We start from the raw sequence: 23,606 nt of genomic DNA on the forward strand, positions 1-23,606 counted from the left end.
ATTGGACAGAATGCCAGGATATATCGGTGTGTGGGTGTCTTTTGGCACATTGTTGCCAATGCTGCTGGCTGTCGATGCAATTGAATGTTTAGAAAAAGAGAGACTGATCAAGCCTATACCCAGCACGTGGAAAAAACCAAGTGAGTGTTTAATGGAGTGTACTGGGATGACGTACATCAAAAAACTGCAGCTTCAGGAAAATCATAATATCCGGCTATCAGACTCCACAGAAGGTAAGGAGCCACAAAGCGACACCTCAAACTCTTTCTTGCAAAATCAAATCTGAGGCTGTGCTCTATAAATAATTCCTGATTCGGTTCCATCGACCTGTTTTAGGTTGCACGTGTAATGAGCCGCTTTGTGTATCAGCCTTTATAAACTAGTTTCCTTTCCCAGGAGACCTCGGGGAATACTGCTGGCCTACTGAGCTCAAGTGCAACATTGGAGAGAGCTTTTTGCATGCCTACGTGGTGTTACCTGTGGATATATCTGCAGTGGGACATGATCAGTTGGAGGTCAAAGCCACTGCTCCTGCGGTCACCCCACTGCACTCCCATAGCAGCCCTACCACAATCGCAGAGAGCTGCGGCCTTCGTTACGAGGTCACGCGACATTTCAGCACGCAGAATGCCGGGACGTCGTTCTGCGTCCAGGTTGCCACCCAGGAAGATGCCCTGGGGGACACAGTTCTTAGATGTCCTCCATATCTGGTCACCTTCTGGCAGAGAAGTCCAAATCAGCACCAGCAACAAGGTGATGGATAAAGTATCAGTGGTAGAAGTACACAGCTCTGTTATGAAATAATATAAATAAAGATACTGTACTAAATACTACCAAAGACCCCGCTTTGAGAAATGTTATTGGAAACGATAGATGCAAAAGTGCAGAATGAAAACCAAACCAGCCCCTCTGGTGCCCAGTGATTATTGAACCATTTCTGTTTAAGCAGAATTTTACTGTCACAGTAAAATTCACATAATAACTGATGATGATTTTTCTTTAAGGATTGGCAGAATCATCTTTTGATTCATTTAAAGCTGCCACAAACGCTCAGAGGCTAATATGAAATTGTCCCGAAGCTTGTTTTGTTCAGGCAGTTTGAATCGATCAGCTGGAAGTGTTCAGTTCTTATTAGCCGTATTACCTGTTTGGTTAAGAGTATTTTATTTTATCCTTCTCATATTTGGTATGTTAAAAGCTTACTTTCTGGAATATCTGGTAAGTAAAACTTTTTGGATTAATGTAGTAAAATATTCATCACTGTCTTGGGAAGCAACAAGTAAAAAGTGTGTTTAGAAGTGGAAATACTCAAAAACAAGAGCTGTAATTTTGTACTTAAGTAGTCTGGAACACTTTAGGAAATCTACTGAGGGTCAGTCAGGCTGGTTAATCAGATTATCACTGACGCTGCTTCTCATGTGGTAGTGCTGGGACAGAAAGGGTTAATGAATCTTATTTCTTTACTTTTTTAAATTAGTTTAGAATTTTTTCTCTAGTGCTCTTGGTGTGTATTACATTAAAATCCCGTCCCTGAGTGAATAAACACTGAGAGTACTGCAGTACAGCAGGCTCTGCAAAGTAAGTAGTCGTGTGAGTAATAGTACTTTATCTACTATTTTGATAAAACGCATTTAATGAACTTAAGATACTGACTGTTTATTCTAATTCTTTAAAGATCATCATAAACACACCATATTCAATACTTAGAGGGCATTATGAGCATCATACGGCACATATACTTCTATTATCCACATGAATATTCTCATGATATGTATTTGGTTTACATGACTTTAGTGGTGAGGGTGTTTCATGGCACTGTAGCCAAACGGAGGAGATGGGGAATAATTTTGGAAATGTCAAGTATAAGAAACTTGGTGCTCTGCTGAATTATTCAAAGGCAGCAGCACAAGTTATGTAAATTCTCACGATTAAATGAAAAATGTAATGATGTTAATGCTGTGTTATGATGGGTGTGGTAATATTAAAAGATTTTATTTTCCCTTCACTGTCACATCTTTATTGAGTTTGATTATTTAAGAAAGCTACGATCAGATAGGTCTCTTTTTTTCTATTTACTCACTTTCACCTTCACTTGTTATTCATGTGGAGATATTGTTATGCATAAAATGCTCTTTTGTAGCAAAGAAATATAGTGCCACCTCCTGGGTATGATGTAAACTAATGGAACCCCAAACTAAAATGAATAAAACTGAAACACCAAATTTCTATGAAGTATTAAGTATAATTGTCATCTTTTAACAAATGTCCTTGTCCACATCTTTGTATCAGCTTCAGGTAGGCCTACAACACTTCAGCTGTAGTGACAGTTTTTCTGGTCTGTTCCAAAAGGCTAGGTCCTGCTGCTGTTTCCCACCTCCAGTTTTCCATGTATGCACAAATTAGAACAGTCCTATAACTCCGGACAGACTGGATTAAAATGGGAATGTCACCAAAGGTGTGACCAAAGTGAAGAGTGAGTATCAGGAGACCACCAACAAGGAATTACAAGAACATAAAGAAAAAAAAGCATTTTGTGTGCATTGTAAAAGACTTTCTGCTGGATCACAATCACACATTTACAGTCATACATGCCTTCATGCTGTCTGCTTTCTTATACAATCATTCTTGAAATCTGATGCAAATATATTGCGACATAAACCAAGCAGATAATCCACTACATTTCTTAAATCTCGTTTTTTGTTACACATAAGCCACCAGTGAGATAAAATTTTTTTTGTGGTGTTTTAAGTACTAAAAATAAAGTAGTAGCTTATTGTAAACAATAAATAGAAAATAAAGCATGTGGCCACCTTTTGGCTTTTGTTACTTCCATTTGTAATTAAGTTAATAAAATCTTTTATGTAATAACTATCCTTCAGGTGTCAACAACCACATTAAATTACGATGAAGATCATAACATGTAAACATAAACACAGGGGGCTGTACCATGTGTGTCACGCAGGGGGAATTGTGAAACGTTTGTGCAAACCGCGCTGAAGGACACAAATCAGTAATGGGACTCTTGCCATATTTATTTTCAGTTCACACTTCTAAAAGATTTAGCGATCTTTTTGGATAAATTTCAGTGTGTAAAACTGAGGCTGGTCCCTGGAAAGCTGAGAAGAGTAGAACAATCCAGCAGCAGGCAGATTAAAGGACAGTTCTGCTCAATTTGTGCAAGTTTAACAGAATAACAGCATATAAAAAAATGATCTAAAAAATCATCCTTGGTAGATGACATGAAATTCTCAACATATTGCTCGTCTGGCTCATATACTTGTACATATACACGTGTGCAGAGTTTCATGTCAAACCACTTCCGGGGCCACAGTATTATATTCCATATAAGGTAAAATAGTCTATATAAGGTAATAGGTTTGTTTTGTGAGTTTTGTGTTTAATTAAAGTGAGGTTTTGTGAAACACTGAAGCGTGTGAAGCAGGTGTGTCTGAATCCTGTCAAGGTTTGGAAACAATGTTACACCCACAGCGCCCCCTGCTGGACAGTGTGGCTGTCGTCACACCTGATAATGACATTTGTCATTATCAGGTGTATCATTACCTGATAATGACAAATGTCTGTGTGGGTTCTCAGTCATCTGCGCAATGTAGTCTCTGGAGGCACCTGGACTTCTTGAAGAAACCAGGTGAAACCACTGTGAGACTTCGCCCCACTCTATCATCTAACCTACTGAGGTCACCTGAAGAAAGGCGTGAGTGGGGAGGTTGAAGTGCCTGTGAAGGGAGCTCAGGACTGCATTGTAAATGGGGACAGCCGGTGTGGTAAACCACCACCTCTGTTCAGTGACGGTCAGTCACAGTGGACAGACGGCCTCTTTTCCTTCTCTTATTGTAAACATGAACTTTAGCATCCTCTCTGAGTCCAGTGCTGCCGAGGTGGCTCTTCTATGCTGTGACATGCATTTGTGAAGAGGCTGTTAGGTTTCTCCACTAGAGGTCGGAGCACTCCTCGCTGCACTGCACAGCATACACCACGTTTCTGTTTAGTTTGTCGGCATCAGGAATCCAATATGAAAGGATCATGAAGGAAAACCATGGCAGGCAAATTTAAGAATGACAAATAGAGTGACTATAGAGCTCGAGAAACATATCTGAGAAGTTATGATGATGAGTGACATTTGGAGATGATGCAAAAAGAAACTGCAACAAATGTTTTGTCTCTTTGTGTTGTCATGGTGTTGTATGACCAAATTAAACTCATGCTGGCTATTTTAGTGAGTGCAGTGTTTTATTTAATTTCAAGGGTATTTGAAATAAAACGAGAACCTTGTTTGTTCCCTTTATACAGAACTGTGCAAAAGTCTTAAGCCACCCCTCGTGTCTTTATATTGTGCTTCCAAAGAGCCAGGCTTCCTTCTAATTAGCTGTTGAGCCGTAGTTTGTAAGTTTTTGATCATTTTCAGAGGAATGTTTTTTGTATTTTAAGCCACTTAGCACTGACCTTTGAATCACTGCGCAACTTTGATTTCATACCTAACCCGGACCTGCGGCTTTAGTGCTGAGGCGATCATCACTCTGCATCTTTCCACGTTCTCAAACCTTTTATGCTTATTTTACAACTTCATGCTGAAACAGCAACAACATACCTGCACCAACAATGACTATTAGTTTACTTACTCCCATATTTGTATATTTTATACAGCGTAATGTGGTATTTCAGTGTTGTTTAATATTGATCCTGGATTTAGTGATTGTCATGTAACGCTGTGGCAGGCAAGGCAGAGGACCCCAAAGCAGTCTTGCTGGATAAAAGCTAAATTCAAGATTTAGTTTTTATAACTTGAATGCAATACATAATCAAAGCTGGACAGGTGCCAGCAGCACAGGATACAAACTCAACTGAAAACTTTACTTGGACATGAGCGCAAATGAGAGCAAAAGCATAAGGGCACACAGCAGGAGACACAAACACAACAGAGAACTGAGGAAACGAGACAATATATACAGAGGGAATGACGGGGGACAACAGGAGACAGCTGGAGGGAACAGGTGGACAGAATCACTTGAATAAAAACACAGGAAGCAAAACTCAACATGACAAACAGGGAACAGGAGGTTAGGAAAATAAATAGGAAGTGCAAACTAAACATAGAAGGAACAGACATGACCAAAATAAAGGCGACTTGACAAGATGGAGGCAGACACACTGAAGGAGAAATAAACAGGCACTGGAAGAGCAGGATGCAGGGAACAAGGAGAGCTAAGGAAACAGGAATACTAACTATAACTAAGAACAGGACTGACCAGGAATGACCTGAAACTCAAAACCCATAGGGAACTCAGAATCAATGATAACTAAACTTAAGGATCAAAACACTAAACACTGGTCAAAGCCCAGGACCGTGACAGTGATGTGTTCACTGTTATTAGGCCCGAGCCTCCTGAAGGGTTCGGTGAGGAGCCTATTGCATTCGCTAGCAATGCAATAGATTAAACAAGGTAGGTCGGGTCGAACGCTTCTCAAAAACGTATATCTACAGTGGGTATGGAAAGTATTTAGACCCCCTTAAATTTTTCACTCTTTGTTTCATTGCAGCCATTTGCTAAAATCAAAAAACTTAATTTTATTTTTCATTAATGTACACTCAGCACCCCATCTTGACGGAAAAAAAACAGAAGTGTAGAAATTTTTGCAAATTTATTAAAAAGAAAAACTGAAATATCACATAAATATCACTGAAATGGTCATAAGTATTCAGACCCTTTGCTCAGTACTGAGTAGAAGCACCCTTGTCTGCGTTTCCTTATTTATTTATGAGTAAATGAACACAATTTTGACATGTGCGAAAATTCACCGATTTTTGTGCACAAGCCAGGTCCGTTGAAAATATTTTTTTTAATGGTGCCATTAAAAAACTCAAAAAAGTGGCAAAACAACCCCCCTAGAAAATTTTAATTTTGTTTTCCTATGGGAGGGGCAAAAATAAAGTTGGTCATAGAACCACTAAATTTTGGCCACACAGAGATCATGTGAAGTTGTACCAAAAATTATATTATCGAGGCAGACATTCTTCAGCTCATCCCGAATAAAAAACCTTAAGACCAAAATGTTGTAATCCTAAAGGCGTTGTCGTGGCAATACCAGAAAGGCCCCATTCTATTCCAATGGGAAATCCTGACATTTCTGTAAAAATTACCATTTGGTTTCTCATACATACAAGCATGAAATTTAGTACAAACTTTCTCTTTGTCCACCTGATGGAAAAAGTCAATCACACCCATGTCATATTTTGCTTGCTGTTGCCACAGTGATTACCAAAAGCTACCATTTATTACTATGAGGATTCCTCACAATGCAGGCAATTAAAGCACTGCAGTTCTTTATATTTGGCTAGATGGGAAAAAGGGAACCAACTGCAATCTTTGGCCAGTGAGGCGGCTGGGAAGGGCCTATTATTGCTGCTTGTGGCTATATTTATGAATTTGTATTACTTGGTACTTGTGTAAAACTTACTATGACAGTTTTACCTGCAGTCTGCCACACACAGGTGATTCTGACATTCCTGGCACCAGAAAAATGGAGCAGAGTGAAACATCTTACCTTCTGAAGTCAAAGCATGAGAACACAGTCCTCACTCACATACAGCACACATGTACACATATACAAAGGAAATGTAACCATTCTTTTGTGATAGTTTCCAACTTACTGCACTTTGTGAAGCTGTTAAAATGAGGTTTGTGCTCGTTGGCTTCCAAATTTCTGGTCTGCAGAAGTTTGATTTGTACTCCAGTTTTGAAGACAACAAAGTGTTCTCCTGAGGTTCTCAGACCTTTTCTGGTGGGTCCACTTCAGGACCACAAAACAGTTTTAATCAGTCATTAACAAAAACATCCAAATGTATTTACTTGGAAGGTGAACAACAAAAATCAGTTTCCGCTTCATTTGCTTGACATATTTCACCTGGTGGTCTGTGTCCCTCCAGCGGGACCTGCACCACAGTTTGAGAACCAACTGTGCACTCCAAATGAAACAAAATAAAAGCTTGAAATTTATTTAAAAAACAATCAGAAGAAATAATGTCCACATGTTGCATATGGTTTATGTGGCTTATCATCCATTTTCTTATGGTTATCCTTTTCAGGGTTGTATGGGGGGACAGGCAGGGTACACCTGGACAGGTGGCCAGTCTGTCACAGGGCAGCCCATATAAATACTGTAGATACCAGCTTACACCCACCAGAGGGCGCCACAGAAACTGTTGTACATTTTGATGTTCTGCTGCTAAATGAACCCACTGTCCCCAAAATAAGACCTTTTTTTTTTAGAATAAAGTTCAAATGCATTTCAAACTGCAGGTTCAGTCTGAGTACAGGTTTGCCTGCATTTTGTGTTGGTCCATCTATCCTGACATGCTTTGATATGCTTTAATTTTAATTGAGCAAATTGTGAACCAACCCTTTTCTCAGACTTAAATAAAACCACACTCAGTGTTTTGAGTGTATTTTCCAGATTTTATTGTTTTCATTCACAAAACTCACAGGATGTCACTTCCATCCGGCGTGAAAACCTGTGAAAAGACAAGAAGAGAATTAAAGTCAGTCTCAGTAACCTGTTCATTCACAGTGTCTACAGCACAGTCCTGATGTCTCAACCCTTCTCAGATTAAAAGTGGCACAATGTCATCATGTGGAAAGGACTCCCTGCTCTGAGGAACCGGAGCAGAAACACAGAAAGTGGACCTGAACCAGTGACCAGCAGAGCCAGACTGAGTCCTGCTCCATCTCATTATCGCATCATCACTGAAGGGAGAGAAACTGAGGCAGGAGCTGTCTGAGGCTGCATATCACCACACTATGCAGGCTTAAACCACTGGGTCAGGATTAGTTTGTGATATAATAAGACAGCGTCTCCCCATTCAGGTTTTACTGCGGGAGATTTAAAAACTAGTTTTTAGAGCTGTACTCACCCTGCCTCTGCAGGACGTGGCGGACAGCTGTGTCAAAGTAGTACCTGACGGGGTCTCAGCTGTGGATCATCAGGCTGTGCACAAACATTGTGATCTTGACCCTCGGACCCCTCAGCTTGCCCAACACAACCTCACAGCCCTTGGCACCGCTCTCCATGATGAACCTCAGAACACCGTAGCAAAGGCCTGAAATGTGGAGCGGTAAAAACAGTGTCAGCAGTTTCTCAAACATCATTTTTCTATCCAAAGTGCCTCGAGCGTCTCTCCCAGGAACCGTTTTCAGGGAGCTTCAAGTGAAAGAACCACAACATGTGCAGGACACGCCTCCTGTATCCAATGACTTTCATTAAAACCTCATTAGGGATGGGCATTTCCTACAGAAATACTACGTGATATTTAATCATTTCCAACATCACCCACCAACTCACAACGCTCTAAATGGCAACGTGTGGCAGACCTGTGACCTGTCACTTTGCATTGAACCCATTTTCATTTAGTTGTTGATGGCTGCATCCATTTGTGCCACTGCTTGCAGTTCAGACTCATCTCACCTTGAAACAGTGAAATATATGTCTATGTCACAGAGTCTGACCTGGGATGTGTAGTTACACACGAAGCAGAAATGTGTACATGCAGTCAGATTACTGCAGACAATCTGCATCCAGAAAGAGCTGTGTGTTACTTCTGGCTGGTAAATGTGTGTGTCTGCACGGCTTGACCCTTCTCAGACTAACCAAATGCCTCGATGTCTTCAACTGAAAAGGACTCCCTGCTCTGAGGAACCAGAACAGAACCACAGAATGTGAATCTGAACCAGTGACCACCAGAACCAGACTGAGTCCTGTTCCGACTCGTCATCGTATCATCATTGAAGGGAAAGAAACCGAGACTCTGACAAAACACTTCACCTTCAAACTAAACACGAGGATCTTTTTGATAGGTTGTTTTCACGTCAATTCGATTGAACCCTTCTGATGTGATCTTTTTTTTTTGTTTTTTACTGATCTGAGTTACACACTGAATCTAATTTCACACTCTGCAGATCCAGTTCGGTCCATGACGGTAAAATCGGTGCTGTGAGCAGAAACAGATTAAGCCTGTTTGCTTCATGATTTCAGCACCAAGAATCTCCAGCTGAGGATTCTCGAGTCCTTGCTGGGTGAGAGCTTAAAGGGAAAGAGCTACGATAGGGAATTATGTCTGTCAAAATACTAAACGTCACCGAGGCTGTGAAACCAGCAGAACTGCTGATGCCATCATCCAAAGTTTTGTGTCACAGTACTTCCAGATCTGCTGCCAACACCACTGAACTCACTACTTAATGCTCATTTCAGGTCATGCTAGACTGGTGAAAGCTGTTGAGGTCATTCAGATGAACTGGACAATTGTTGAATTTTGTGCATGAACCAGCCCTGAAGGAAAGAAACAAAAAAACAACAAAAAGGAATTAATTTACATTTTTTTTGTCCTGAAAAAGAAAAAGTAAATCCAGGTAAGAATCAAACTGTTACTGCACAGCTTACCTGCTCACAGCCAGACCTCCCAGCAGCTTGTAGCTCAGAGACTCTGCCTGAGCGATGGCACACAGACCACAAGTGGAGACCTTCTCAGCAAACAGCTAAAAGAAAGGAAGGACATTTCAGTCCAACATATTACACAGAAAACACCACAAACTGTGGTCAAACCTCAAACCGAGGGACTAGCTATAACGATGGAGAGCACATGCTTCCTTTGTTTTTCTGTTATTCTGTCAGTAGCACAGACCTGATGCCTCTACCCTTCTCAGAGGACGGCAACGTCTTCATGTGGAAAGGACTTCCTGCTCTGAGGAACCGGAGCAGAAACACAGGATGTGAATCTGAACCAGTGACCAGCAGAGCCAGACTGAGTCCTGCTCCATCTCATTATCGTATCATCACTGAAGGGAGAGAAACTGAGGCAGGAGCTGTCTGAGGCTGCATATCACCACACTATGCAGGCTTAAACCACTGGATCAGGATTAGTTTGTGATATATTCTTGGGACAATAAGCCAGCGTCTCCCCATTCAGGTTTTACTGCGGGAGATTTAAAAACTAGTTTTTAGAGCTGTACTCACCCTGCCTCTGCAGGACGTGGCGGACAGCTGTGTCAAAGTAGTACCTGACGGGGTCTCAGCTGTGGATCATCAGGCTGTGCACAAACTTTGTGATCTTGACCCTCGGACCCCTCAGCTTGCCCAACACAACCTCACAGCCCTTGGCACCGCTCTCCATGATGAACCTCAGAACACCGTAGCAAAGGCCTGAAATGTGGAGCGGTAAAAACAGTGTCAGCAGTTTCTCAAACATCATTTTTCTATCCAAAGTGCCTCGAGCGTCTCTCCCAGGAACCGTTTTCAGGGAGCTTCAAGTGAAAGAACCACAACATGTGCAGGACACGCCTCCTGTATCCAATGACTTTCATTAAAACCTCATTAGGGATGGGCATTTCCTACAGAAATACTACGTGATATTTAATCATTTCCAACATCACCCACCAACTCACAACGCTCTAAATGGCAACGTGTGGCAGACCTGTGACCTGTCACTTTGCATTGAACCCATTTTCATTTAGTTGTTGATGGCTGCATCCATTTGTGCCACTGCTTGCAGTTCAGACTCATCTCACCTTGAAACAGTGAAATATATGTCTATGTCACAGAGTCTGACCTGGGATGTGTAGTTACACACGAAGCAGAAATGTGTACATGCAGTCAGATTACTGCAGACAATCTGCATCCAGAAAGAGCTGTGTGTTACTTCTGGCTGGTAAATGTGTGTGTCTGCACGGCTTGACCCTTCTCAGACTAACCAAATGCCTCGATGTCTTCAACTGAAAAGGACTTTTTTACTGATCTGAGTTACACACTGAATCTAATTTCACACTCTGCAGATCCAGTTCGGTCCATGACGGTAAAATCGGTGCTGTGAGCAGAAACAGATTAAGCCTGTTTGCTTCATGATTTCAGCACCAAGAATCTCCAGCTGAGGATTCTCGAGTCCTTGCTGGGTGAGAGCTTAAAGGGAAAGAGCTACGATAGGGAATTATGTCTGTCAAAATGCTAAACGTCACCGAGGCTGTGAAACCAGCAGAACTGCTGATGCCATCATCCAAAGTTTTGTGTCACAGTACTTCCAGATCTGCTGCCAACACCACTGAACTCACTACTTAATGCTCATTTCAGGTCATGCTAGACTGGTGAAAGCTGTTGAGGTCATTCAGATGAACTGGACAATTGTTGAATTTTGTGCATGAACCAGCCCTGAAGGAAAGAAACAAAAAAACAAACAAAGAGAAGAAATTATTACAGTATTTTTGTGCTTAAAAAGAAAAAAATAAATCCAGGTAAGAATCAAACTGTTATTGCGCAGCTTACCTGCTCACAGCCAGACCTCCCAGCAGCTTGTAGCTCAGAGACTCTGCCTGAGCGATGGCACACAGACCACGAGTGGAGACCTTCTCAGCATACAGCTGAAAGAAAGGAAGGACATTTCAGTCCAACATATTACACAGAAAACACCACAAACTGTGGTCAAACCTAAAATTATGGTACTAGCGTGTAACAATGGACTGCACGCTTCCTCTGTTTCAGTCACTGTGTCTACAGATCAGTCCTGATGCCTCTACCCTTCTCAGATTCAGACATACGTTTTCATGTGGAAAAGATTTCCCCTTCCATCATGTCATTGTATCGTCACTGAAGGGAGAGAAACCAGTCCTGATGCCTCTAACCATCTAAGATGGATGAAATCGTGTCTTCATGTGGAAAGGACTCCCTGCTCTGAGGAGCCAGAGCAGAACCACAGAATGTGAATCTGAAGCAGTGACCACCAAAAACAGTCCTGTTCTGTAATGGGGAAATTATTCTCTGTTCCCAGGTTTCACGTCAGCTTTCACTGTCTCCTTTTTACATTTTCTACTCATTAATTACAAACGGTGGCTTTAGTTGGAAGCGTGGGTCAATTTATTTGTTTAATAAATGGTAACCACTGTTACTGTTACTATCATTGTCATCAGTTTCCATCTTCAAAGCTATGAACTATGAACTTTTCCAATATAAACAAGCCTAACTTTTCTTGACTTTATTGACGCTTCTCATAAGTAATTATATTGTTGTAAAACTGCAAAATCATATTGTGAACCTTGTATTAACATTATTGTGTCTCCACTTGGTATAAAGCCCAAACACTTTGGACTGGAATGCAAAAGAAATGCAGTCACTCCACACCTAAATAACAGTTATTTGGCTTGAATTATATTTGACCAGACTTCAAATGTCTCTCTAATAACTTTTAAAATACAATTCCTAAAAACACTCACGGACAGACAGTTTCCAAGGCATCAATGTCCAAGTTCATCCACAGCAGCACAATTAACAAGCTAGTCACACCATGTGCTCTGACATGCCTGACTGCAACTGCCTGCACCTTTCTAACGCCAGAAGGTGGCGCTGTGGTTCACAAACCCTCAAACATTTACATGCTCTCACACTGACAGAAGAACAAATGCAAAACACGGACACTGCTAACTGTGTACAGTGTCCATTGATTTACAATGTAAAAAAATACCAGTTAAATCCTGTTTAAACAGTTTGGGCATAAATCAGATTCATGTAACTAAACTACCTTTAAAATGTAGCTTATCATTTCTGGCAGACTGGCTTTGGTTAGTCTGTTGAACTTTTCCACATGAGCCGTTCATGAGAGTTATTTGGCCATGAAGCTCTTTTCACACATGAGAGACATAAAGCTGCTGGAGTCATCTTTTGAAGAAAGGGAATTGTGTCATTCAGACATAGATTGTCTAAACATGAATGTTCCTCGTGGTTTTATTCCACATCAAAAGCAGTGAAAGAAACACGCCATGTGCAGAACACGCCTCCTACATCCAATGACTTTCATTAAAACCTCATTAGGGATGGGCATTTCCAGCAGAAATACTATATGATATTTAATCATTTCCAACATCACCCACCACCTCACCTCACACTGCTCTACATGGCAACGTGTGACAGACTTGTGACCTGTTGGTTTGCATTGAACCCACTTTCATTTAGTTTTTGAGTTCCACACTTTCAAGACTTTCTGATGGCTGCATTCATTTATGCCACTGCTTGGAATTCAGACTCATTCATCTTGAAACAGTGATATTCAGTTCAATTTTATTGATAAAGCACCAAATCACAACAAACAGTCGCCTCAAGGTGCTTTATATTGTAAGGTAAGCCCTGATTTATGCTGTAGCATTGAATCTTTGCAGGGCCTATGACATAACCTTTCCAAATGGCCAGCAATGTTGCTGGCACTTATGCTCGTGCAGGTGCATTATGTGTTAATTAATGTTAATTATCCAGTGAGAAATCTACAACGTAACCTGCCCTGCACCTCTGGAGAACTGTAGCTACGTGTGTCATGGTCCTGGGCCGTCTGCCCAGCGTTTTGTGTTTTTTAGTTTATTTTCCCTGAGTGTTTAATTCCCAGTGTGTTTTGATCTTGTTCCCTTTGTCTCTGTCTCCCCTGCTCCATGGTCTTGTCTGTTTTGTCCTGATGTCTTGTCCCTGACCTCCTGTGTTTTCATGTTGAGTTATTCCTAGTGTTGTGACTAGTCTGCGTCTCTGCCCCGTGTCTGTGTGCCAGTTCCCCGTATGTAGTCTGCGTGCACCTTGGTTAGTCACTTCCTGTATTATTTTGACAGTCTTGTGTTCCCTGTGCTTTGTGTCTAGTTTTGCTAACCCCTGTTATTAGTTTCATTTGCTTCACCTGTTGCTCCCTGCTGTTTCCTCTTGCCCTGATTACCTGCTGTGTATTTAAGCCCTCAGTGTTCATCTGTTTCTTGTCGCGTCGTCTTCAGTGTTCCCTCGTTGTGTATGTTCCTTCTCTGTAGTTCCTTTAGTTTAGTTTTGGCATCTGTCCAGCCCCTGCCTAGCTGTGTTCTGGTTCCTGTTATGTTTTCCCAATAAATCCTCTAAGTCCTGTTTTTGTGAGTCTGCATCCTGGGGTCCAATCCTGCCTGCCACACACACGCCATGACAGAACGACGCGACCATTTCAAAGACCCCGCGGACTCAGACCTGTGTGAACGGCAGCTAGCTGTGCAAGCTCACCTGCAGGAAGTGGTGAGGAGGAAGCCGTGGCTGGCTCCCGAGTACGAGGGACAGCTCCGCCGCTCTCACCGCGCTTGCGGAGACTCCAGCTGGGTTAAAGGGTCTCCGCGTCAGAGCTTGCCGCTCTCTCCACCTCCGCCGCCACAGCCCTGTTCATCAGCCGCACTGCAGCAACCGCTCGATACCACTGCCCCACCTCTACCCCAGCCTTTAGGGATTAAGCTGGGCGGGTTCTCCCTGGCATCAGATTCGCCTCCACCGGCCTCGTCATGCCCCAGCACACCTCCTTCACGACCCGCTACGCCGGCACGTAAGCGGAATTCTCGGCGCCACAGGAGTAAAGCGAAGCTACCAGATTCTGACTCGTCTCCTGCATCGGCCACTGTGAGTTCTCGGCAGCCTTCTATGGATGAGGGCTGTGTTGACATGAACAGTAATAACTTTGTTTTGACACCGGTCCCCGAAACCTCCACCTTGCACACAGCCACACCTCACCACACAGAATCCATTCTTTCTCCGATTGATCCGGTAGACACCGCTATTTTCATGGACAAGGAGCTCAGACCGGAGGTTCACAGATTTTTCAGAATCTCCTCCCGGATTTACAACTGCTCTGACTCTAAGGCTTTTTCCGTTGGTTTTTCTGCTGTGCTTGGTCTTTTGAATGCTCACCCACGCTTGCTGCTGTCGCCCACTATCGCAGGATGGATGAACTCAGCTGTTCGTGTGGAAGCCCACATCAGAGCACTGAACTCACAATCTTCGCCCGCTACAGCAACCACCAAGCCTCACTCTGCACCCGCTCCTGTTCCGCGGGTGGGAGCACCTCAGCCTCAGCAACCCACGCCGCCTGCAGCAGCTCCTCCCCAGTCACTCCCGTCTCAGTCAGCTGTAGCTCCAGCCACCTCCCAGTCTCAGTTAGCTGTAGTTCCGGCCTCCGCTCAGTCTCAGTCAGCCTCTGCAGCTCTCCCCGCTTCAGCTCCCTCAGCCTCAGCTCTCCCTAGCTCTCAGTCAGCTTCCACGCAGCCAGTCGTCTCCCGGCCTGCTTCCACGCAGCCAGTCGTCTCCCGGCCTGCTTCCACGCAGCCAGTCGTCTCCCGGCCTGCTTCCACGCAGCCAGTCGTCTCCCGGCCTGCTTCCACGCGGCCCCTAGTGCCAGTTCCCTTAGCTTCAGTCCCTTCAGTTTTGGTCCCCTTAGTCTCCCCGGTCCCTCAGGTTCCCTTTGTTCCCTCCTCTGGTCCCTCAGCTCCTTTAGTTGTGGTTCCCCCTGCAGCCTCAGTCCCAGTCTCCTCTGCTCCTGCTCCCCCGACTCCGGTTTCCCCGCAGTTAGCTTCAGTCCCCTTACCTCTTCCGCAGTCAGCTTCCCCAGTGTCAGCTTCCCCGTCCTCAGCTTCCACGCTCTTAGCACCCTCCGTGTCAGCTCCCCCAGTGTCAGCCTTAGTTCCCCCAGCTCCCTTAGTCTCTCAGGTCCCCTTAGTCTCCTTAATTCCCTCCTGTGCTTCCATTCCTGGTCCCTCGTTCCCCCTAGTTCCCTCAGCTTCCCTGCAGTCAGAGTCCATAGCGTCAGCTCCCTCGCCCTCCATAGCGTCAGCTCCCTCGCCCTCCATAGTGTCAGCTTCCACGCACCCACCATCACATGCACCTGGTCCATCCCCCAAGCAGCCCCAGCTGCTCAGTGAAGTAGCTGTGTGCCCTACACCGCAGACCCAGCCTGCACATTCGGAGCCTCACCTTGTAGGCCCCGTTCAGCCCAAGGGTCCGGCTCAGTCGGAGCCGTGTTTGAAGCCCAAGGGTTACGCTCAGTTGGAGCGTCGGGCTCAGATCGAGCCTCCTGCCTCGTCTTGCCGCCGCCACTTGGAGCGCGGTCGGCCCCCAGTCTGGTCTCCTCGTCGCCGCCGCCGCCTGGAGCGCGGTCGGCCCTCAGTCTCGTCTCGCCGCCGCCGCCTGGAGCGCGGTCGGCCCTCAGTCTCGTCTCGCCGCCGCCGCCGCCTGGAGCGCGGTCGGCCCTCAGTCTCGTCTCGCCGCCGCCGCCGCCTGGAGCGCGGTCGGCCCTCAGTCTCGTCTCGCCGCCGCCGCTGGTGCCGCGGTCGGCCCCCTGCCTCGACTCCTCGTCGCCGCCGCTGGTGCCGCGGTCGGCCCCCTGCCTCGACTCCTCGTCGCCGCCGCTGGTGCCGCGGTCGGCCCCCTGCCTCGACTCCTCGTCGCCGCCGCTGGAGCCGCGGTCGCCCGCCTGAGAGGTTTGGACTCTGCTTTTTGGCCCCTTGGCCTGGACGGCCCCCTGAACTATGGACTGTTTGTTCCCCCTGGCCGTTGCTCTTTTTGTTTCTGTTTTTGTCATAGCTCCTGAACTGTTTCTTGTTTTGACCCCCTGTTTTGGACATTGGAGCTCTCCGGCCTTGTGCCGTCGCTTTTTGTTTCATCCAGTTGTTTTTTTTTTTTCTCATCCCTGTGTTTTGTCCTTGTTTTTGGACTTTGTCCCGGCCTTGTGCCCCTGCTGTTTTTGTTCTAACCTTGTGGTTTTGATGTTTTGCTCCCTGCCTTTGTTGCTCCCTGCCTGGTTTTGTTTTTGTTCCGGTCCCTCCGTCCTGGTCCCCCGCCTCCCTCCCTGGTCTAGTTTTGTTTCCTGTTTTGGCCGTTGGGTGCCGGCCTTTGAGGGGGGGGTGCTGTCATGGTCCTGGGCCGTCTGCCCAGCGTTTTGTGTTTTTTAGTTTATTTTCCCTGAGTGTTTAATTCCCAGTGTGTTTTGATCTTGTTCCCTTTGTCTCTGTCTCCCCTGCTCCATGGTCTTGTCTGTTTTGTCCTGATGTCTTGTCCCTGACCTCCTGTGTTTTCATGTTGAGTTATTCCTAGTGTTGTGACTAGTCTGCGTCTCTGCCCCGTGTCTGTGTGCCAGTTCCCCGTATGTAGTCTGCGTGCACCTTGGTTAGTCACTTCCTGTATTATTTTGACAGTCTTGTGTTCCCTGTGCTTTGTGTCTAGTTTTGCTAACCCCTGTTATTAGTTTCATTTGCTTCACCTGTTGCTCCCTGCTGTTTCCTCTTGCCCTGATTACCTGCTGTGTATTTAAGCCCTCAGTGTTCATCTGTTTCTTGTCGCGTCGTCTTCAGTGTTCCCTCGTTGTGTATGTTCCTTCTCTGTAGTTCCTTTAGTTTAGTTTTGGCATCTGTCCAGCCCCTGCCTAGCTGTGTTCTGGTTCCTGTTATGTTTTCCCAATAAATCCTCTAAGTCCTGTTTTTGTGAGTCTGCATCCTGGGGTCCAATCCTGCCTGCCACACACACGCCATGACAACGTGTGGTGGCACGTATCAGTGAAAGTATGACAATCAGCATCTCAATTTAAAGAATAATAATCAATATCAATGTAAGGACTCACAGATGACAGCAAATTCCTGGAGGGGGATTGTTGAAACTGCTGAAATGGACATGAGGGAATGAACAAGTGGAAAAACTAGAGGGACAAATATGTTCACACCTAGAAAAAAATAACTGATCACAAAGAGCGAGGACCCAAGAGGAAAAAAATCAGGGCATTTTATTTGTTTCGGCATCTTCACCATCCAGCAACACGACCAAACTGTTCACACGGCACGGCAGCATTACCAGTATAACCAGAATAACCAGTACTTGCTGTGTCGGCCTGAATAATTCTGATTTATTCTAAAGCTGAACATGTGTTCTGGTTGCTCTGGCTATAATGGGCCAGCCTGACTGCAATCAGAGGTGTAGAATTTGTCCCTACCATTATCAAATAACGTCACGGTGCACGATGAGCAGAACAAACACAGAAGATGTACTACGGCAGCAGGAGCTCCACTCTTCAGCCAATACCTCTCACAAATATCACACAATGCACAGACATCTCACAAGATTTTAAAACACCCTTTTAACTGATTTTACAATAAATGTAAACTATTTATTTATTAACTATGAACTATTTTCTTAACTTATTTATCATCTCCCAGATAAACTCCAGAAAAGCATCAACTCTGCATGAATGAAAATCGATTCTTGCAAATCCTGCAGCATCTCCTTTATGAAAGGCCAACTCACCAACAAGAGGTTCTGAGGAAGTGGCTCAGGCTGCGTAGATGCCTGAGCAGTGTGGGGCTGTATTCAATTCAATTCTATTTTGTTCAATTTTATTTATATAAATTATATAAATCAGAACAAACAGTCTCCTCAAGGCGCTTCATATTATAAGGTAAAGAGAATACAATAATTACAGAGAAAACCCAACAGTCAGAACAACTCCGTATGAACAAGCATTTGGTGACAGTGAGAAGGAAAAACTTCCTTTTAAGAGGAAGAAACCTCCAGCAGGACCAGGCTCAGGGAGGGACATCTGTCTCAACCAGCTGGGGCTGAGGGGAAAGACAGGACAAAAGATATGCTGTGGTAGAGAGACAGAGACTAATAATAACTGATGATTAAGTGCAGAGTGGGGTATGACAGGGTAAAAAGAGGTGAACGAAAAGAAACAGTGCATCATAAGAACCCCCCCAGCAGCCTAGGCCTATAGCAGCATAACTAAGAGATGGTTCAGGGTCACCTGAAGTGGAAGCTACAGGCTGCAGTGTCCAGCAGTATAGTGGGTCATGTCCAACACAGTAGAGGAGGTCTTGGTTTAGGAACAACATCCACATGGTAAACGGCCACAGTGAGACACATGGTGGTGGCAGAGGTATGACACCAGGAAAAAGCAGACAGGTGTGACCAAGCAGTCTCCCAAGCACAGCAAGGCCAGTGGATGAGGTGGGACAGCACTGAGAGAAAGTGAGATGTGGAACATGGAGTCCAGTAGGCTGAGTTTTATCATCAGGGCCACATATGATGTTCTTCCCTCTCCAGCAAACTTACATCTGTGGATTGGAGAGGATCCAGCATGTCCCCTGTGTGCAGCCCCGGCAACCCTCAAACAATTTCTGGGGGGTTGTAAGGTCAGTCTGACTCAGGTAAGGTACACTTGGAAGCACAATCAGGTGCTCAAGTGCCTCTGCTTTGGTGAACAAGAGAACCACCACCACCCAGTCTTTCTTCCACAGACAGCCTTCAACCAGTAAGGGGAGAAGCAGCAGACCAATGCCTTGCCCTCAGACACAGGCCCACTGGATGTAGCTAGGGACTAGGAAAAGCACGTCGACCTAACCCAGCGACTCAGCTTCCCTTCAGAAATTCTCTGGTTCAAATCCTTCCGCCCTGTGGTCATCGTTCAGCTGACGGTCCATTGGGAAGATGCCATCGATGAGGCATATGAAAGGAAAAACCTGTGTTATGCCATCTTGGCAGATGAAGCTGAGGAACAGGGCTGGAATGTGAAAGTGTGCCAACTGGAGGTGGGTTGCAGGGCCTTTATTGGTAGCTCCAAAGCAAGGCTTCTGGAGAAGGTTGGCATCAGGGGGCAGAACCTGAGGAGGACCATTAAAGAACTGTCTACAGTTGCAAAGACAAGCACTGAGTGAGTTGGCTCACCGAGCAAATTATTAATATTTTAAATTTAAAGAAACAGAACCATCAGAAAGATTTAAAATTATGTGTTTTGACATTTTTGCTGCTAACAAGCAAATAAATATTTTCTTAAACTCTGAAACCCATATTAAAATCCTTGCTGCATTTCCTTTTGCTGCCTTTACAGGCAGGACCGCCAACTTTAAAAAAAAAATATTACCACTGAGGACTTATTTCCCACGTTAAAATATTTTAAAGGCGACAGTGTGCTGAAAACACTAATTTTTTTTCTTACCTCCACACTGCCCTCGGTTAAGCCAAACTTCTGGACCACAGGGGTCTGTCGACCCTTCTCTCCGGGAACATTGTGGGTTCTAAGGATGGTGGGACCTTTAGGGTCAAACTGCAGCACATCAGGAAAGAAATCCCGGCGGTCCAGGTGGGAACTAGGAGCTCACTTTTTACATTTCTCAACAGGTAGCAGCCAGGAGGAAAAAACACAGTCCCACCAAATCATTTCATTTCCCGCACGTAAATGTAATAACCCGCACGAGCAGAACTCGGAAGCCCTGCGTACAAAGAAGCCATTTTCTGTATTTAACCGCTGTGCATCTCTAGCTACCTAGAGATGATTCAACAGGTAGATGGCTAGCTAGAGATGGAGAGACAAAAAAGAAAGGGCACAAAACAGAAAATGAACGAAGGAGAAGGATAAAAATGTTGTTGGGATGAAAAAAGCTTTTCAAAGTGGTTTAAAGACAGTCGGTATGTTATGTTCTCACCACACACAGACACAAGCTATTTTCTTGGGGGTGCTATGACTTTTCCAGGGGGAGCTATAGCACCCACCCCCCACCCCCCCGGCGCCACCACTGCTTTTAAATACTCAGGTTAGCTAAAGTTACTAGTAGTAAAATAACAGGTCACTGTTCTGCAACTGTGTGCTGTAGTTACAATATAACAGATCATAACAAGAAAAATAAAATAAATAAAAAAGCCTGTGTGTGTGTGTGTGTGTGTGTGTGTGTGTGTGTGTGTGTGTGTGTGTGTGTGTGTGTGTGTGCGTATGTTTATAATACCTTGTGGGGACAATTTTCCTGACATATACTACGTTGTGGGGACCAATTGCTCCTTGTGGGGACTGGAACCTTGTCCCCACAAGGGGAAACCCTGTTTTTGGGTCAGGGGTCAGAGTTAGGGCTAAGGTATGAATTGAGTTTAGGTTAGGGTTAGGGTTAGGTATGTGATGGTTAGGGTTAGGAAAAGGGTAAAGGTAAGGTTTAGGCTGTAGAAATGAATGGAAGTCAATGGAAATTCCCCACAAAGATAGCAAAACACACTTGTGTGTGTGTGTGTGTGTGTGTGTGTGTGTGTGTGTGTGTGTGTGTGTGTGTGTGTGTGTGTGTGTGGATTTGGATGACTGCAGGGAGGGAGGGGGGGGCGCCTAAAAATGTGTCTACATACACCTCAGAAAGTATATAGCTGCGCTCCTGCATCTAGCTGCCTGGATGACTGAGAATCTTCATTAAACCAACCCTAAGAAAAGCAAACTCATACATAAGGAAATGAATAAGCTAAAGAAATGGATCATTTTGTGATGGCTCACACTCTGCCTCATACACAAGCTCCTGGATTTTAGTTCTCATCCATGACTGCTTTGGTGGAGCAAACTCCTCATGGCTGGAGCTAATCTGAGCATGAAGTGTGTTAAATTGTCACCATGTCACGACATGGTGACAATTTTAACAAATATGTAAAAAGCAAACATATTTTTATAAAAGTTACATACTGCAACTCTAAGAGTTACATTAAGTTCTCAACTTGTTTAGTTCATTAGTGCAAATGCTACACAAACAGATCAGATTAGGTGCTACTGTCATGTGGTAGATCATACAGTATTTCATTTACTAGGTAAATTGTGCAATAACTTGTGCAGAAGTTGTGTTTATTTGCACTTTGTTATCTATTTGCATGTAATGTAGCATTATTTAACAGCACTTTATTGTGAAAGATTGTTGCATATAAAGTCTTCATTGCTAAAAAAGTATTTAATTTTATGTATGGCTAATTGCTTATTTTCATTTGTGAAAGGTGGCAACCTTAATCAAGATTCAGACATCAGAGAGAATCCTGCTCATAATGGCCCAGTTTCCCGTACAGGGATTAAGTCTAATCCTGGACTAAATACTTTTTCCTATTTTGGTCTTCACTGACTTTTTCCTTTTAGTCTAGGACCATGCTTAACCCATGACTGGGAAACCAGCTGAATAAGTTTTATCATGATATAACCTAGGAGACAGTGGTGCAAAAAGTGGGTATGCACTATATGCAATGCATAGGGGCGCCACACAAGGGGGCGATGCGGGCAAATTATTTCTCTAGTCGGCATTTTCTGTATTTAACCGCTGTGCATATATGATCAATGTGATCAATAACAGAGGCACGGATTAGGCGCCGCTGTGCTCCTTCACCTCCCCTCCTCATGCCCCCTCCCCACCACGCACACACACACACGCACAAAAGGCATGCCAGCACGCGCTTTCGAGAACGCACTCGATCACGACTATTTTATTTGAATCATCTATCTATCTATCTATCTATCTATCTATCTATCTATCTATTTATATATCTATCTATCTATATATCTATCTGTCTTATTTGAATCATCTCTGGCTACCTAGAGATGATTCAACAGGTGGATGGCTAGCTAGAGATGGAGAGGCAAAAAAGAAAGGGCACAAATCAGAAAATGGACAAGGGAGAAGGATAAAAATGAAAAAAAAGCTTTTCAAAGTGGTTTAAAGACAGTCGGTATGTTATGTCCGTGTATCAAGAGGAGGCTTTTAAACAGTGGCGGCTCCAGGCTCCAGGTGCTAAGGGGGGGCTAAGCATTTTACTGAGGATGCTATGAAGGATCATTTGTTATTTCAGTTATTTCAAAAGTGTGTCTGCATACACCTCAGAAAGTATATAGCTGCGCCCCTGGACCCATGTGCAGTCCATCGTTACATGCTAGTACCCGGTTTTAGCTTTGACCACAGTTTGTGGTGTTTTATGTTGGACTGAAATGTCCTTCCTTTCTTTCAGCTGTTTGCTGAGCAGGTCTCCACTCGTGGTCTGTGCGCCATCCCTCAGGCAGAGTCTCTGAGCTACAAGCTGCTGGGAGGTCTGGCTGTGAGCAGGTAAGCTGTACAGTAACAGTTTGGTTCTCACCTACTTTTACACCAGCTGTGGTTGGTTATCACATGAGGTGTGTTGCAGCTGAGGGTGAGAAGGAATTTGGCTCTAATGCAAAACAGTTTGTATCAAAACATTTCTACATTGATGAAGCACTTACATCTGCTCCCACACAGGCAGGAAGAACCTTTGGAAATCTTAACAAAAACATACAAAATCTATCAAAAGATCAACGAGAACCAGTGAAGCTTGTGGGTTTAATTTTAGATGTAACGTATCACAAAGTGAGTCATAAATGGATGTAACAGAGAGAATGTGAACATTTTTCAAAATAAAACATTGTTCAGACTTAGATAATAAATAAAATGGAAATAATGGAAGTTATTTATTCTCTCAGAGCGGCTCATTACCAAACGAGCCACAGACCGGTACTGGTCCGTGGACTTCTGGTCTATCAGATCCATTGTCAAGACATGTCTAAGCAACAACAACAAACTGCACAAAGCTGATTTCAAAACAATGAAAGATGGAAGTGTAAACGTTTTTCTGAGACCCATTGCAGAGATGGTTGTACTTGCACTGAAAAAACAGAAAAAATGAATGTTTTAATCCATCAATCTCAACAGCTGTCAAAGGACAAAAATATTAAAATCATTTCTTTTCTTTTTTTTATTTGTTTGTTCTGGTTCCTCAGAGCAGGGAGTCCTTTCAGTTGAAGATATCTTAGCATTTGTCTGAGAAGGGTTTCAGCACCCAAACACACTGTAGTGTTTTTGCTTTTTGAGAACCAAACAGAACCTTTGAGGATCCCGTAAGAACTGATCTCAACAGCTTCAGCTAACAGGTTACTGAGGTGTCTGAAACTGACTTTAATTCTCTTCTTGTCTTTTCACAGGTTTTCACGAAGTGACATCCTGTGAGTTTTGTGAATGAAA

At 44.1% G+C, this 23,606-nt stretch overlaps 1 non-coding gene and 1 pseudogene across 1 annotated transcript; both read right to left on the minus strand.

Annotated features, from left to right (window-relative positions):
- LOC115790082 (zinc finger MYM-type protein 1-like) overlaps window positions 1-23,135 on the minus strand; it is a 68,556-nt pseudogene extending 45,421 nt beyond the window's left edge.
- LOC115791359 (small nucleolar RNA SNORD15) lies at window positions 8,647-8,801 on the minus strand. Its single transcript, XR_004020902.1, has one exon. It is a non-coding gene; the product is annotated as a small nucleolar RNA SNORD15 (small nucleolar RNA).
- Window positions 23,136-23,606: the final 471 nt, after the last annotated feature.

The sequence above is a fragment of the Archocentrus centrarchus genome, chromosome 13 (assembly GCF_007364275.1).
Source record: "Archocentrus centrarchus isolate MPI-CPG fArcCen1 chromosome 13, fArcCen1, whole genome shotgun sequence".
NCBI lineage: Eukaryota > Metazoa > Chordata > Actinopteri > Cichliformes > Cichlidae > Archocentrus > Archocentrus centrarchus.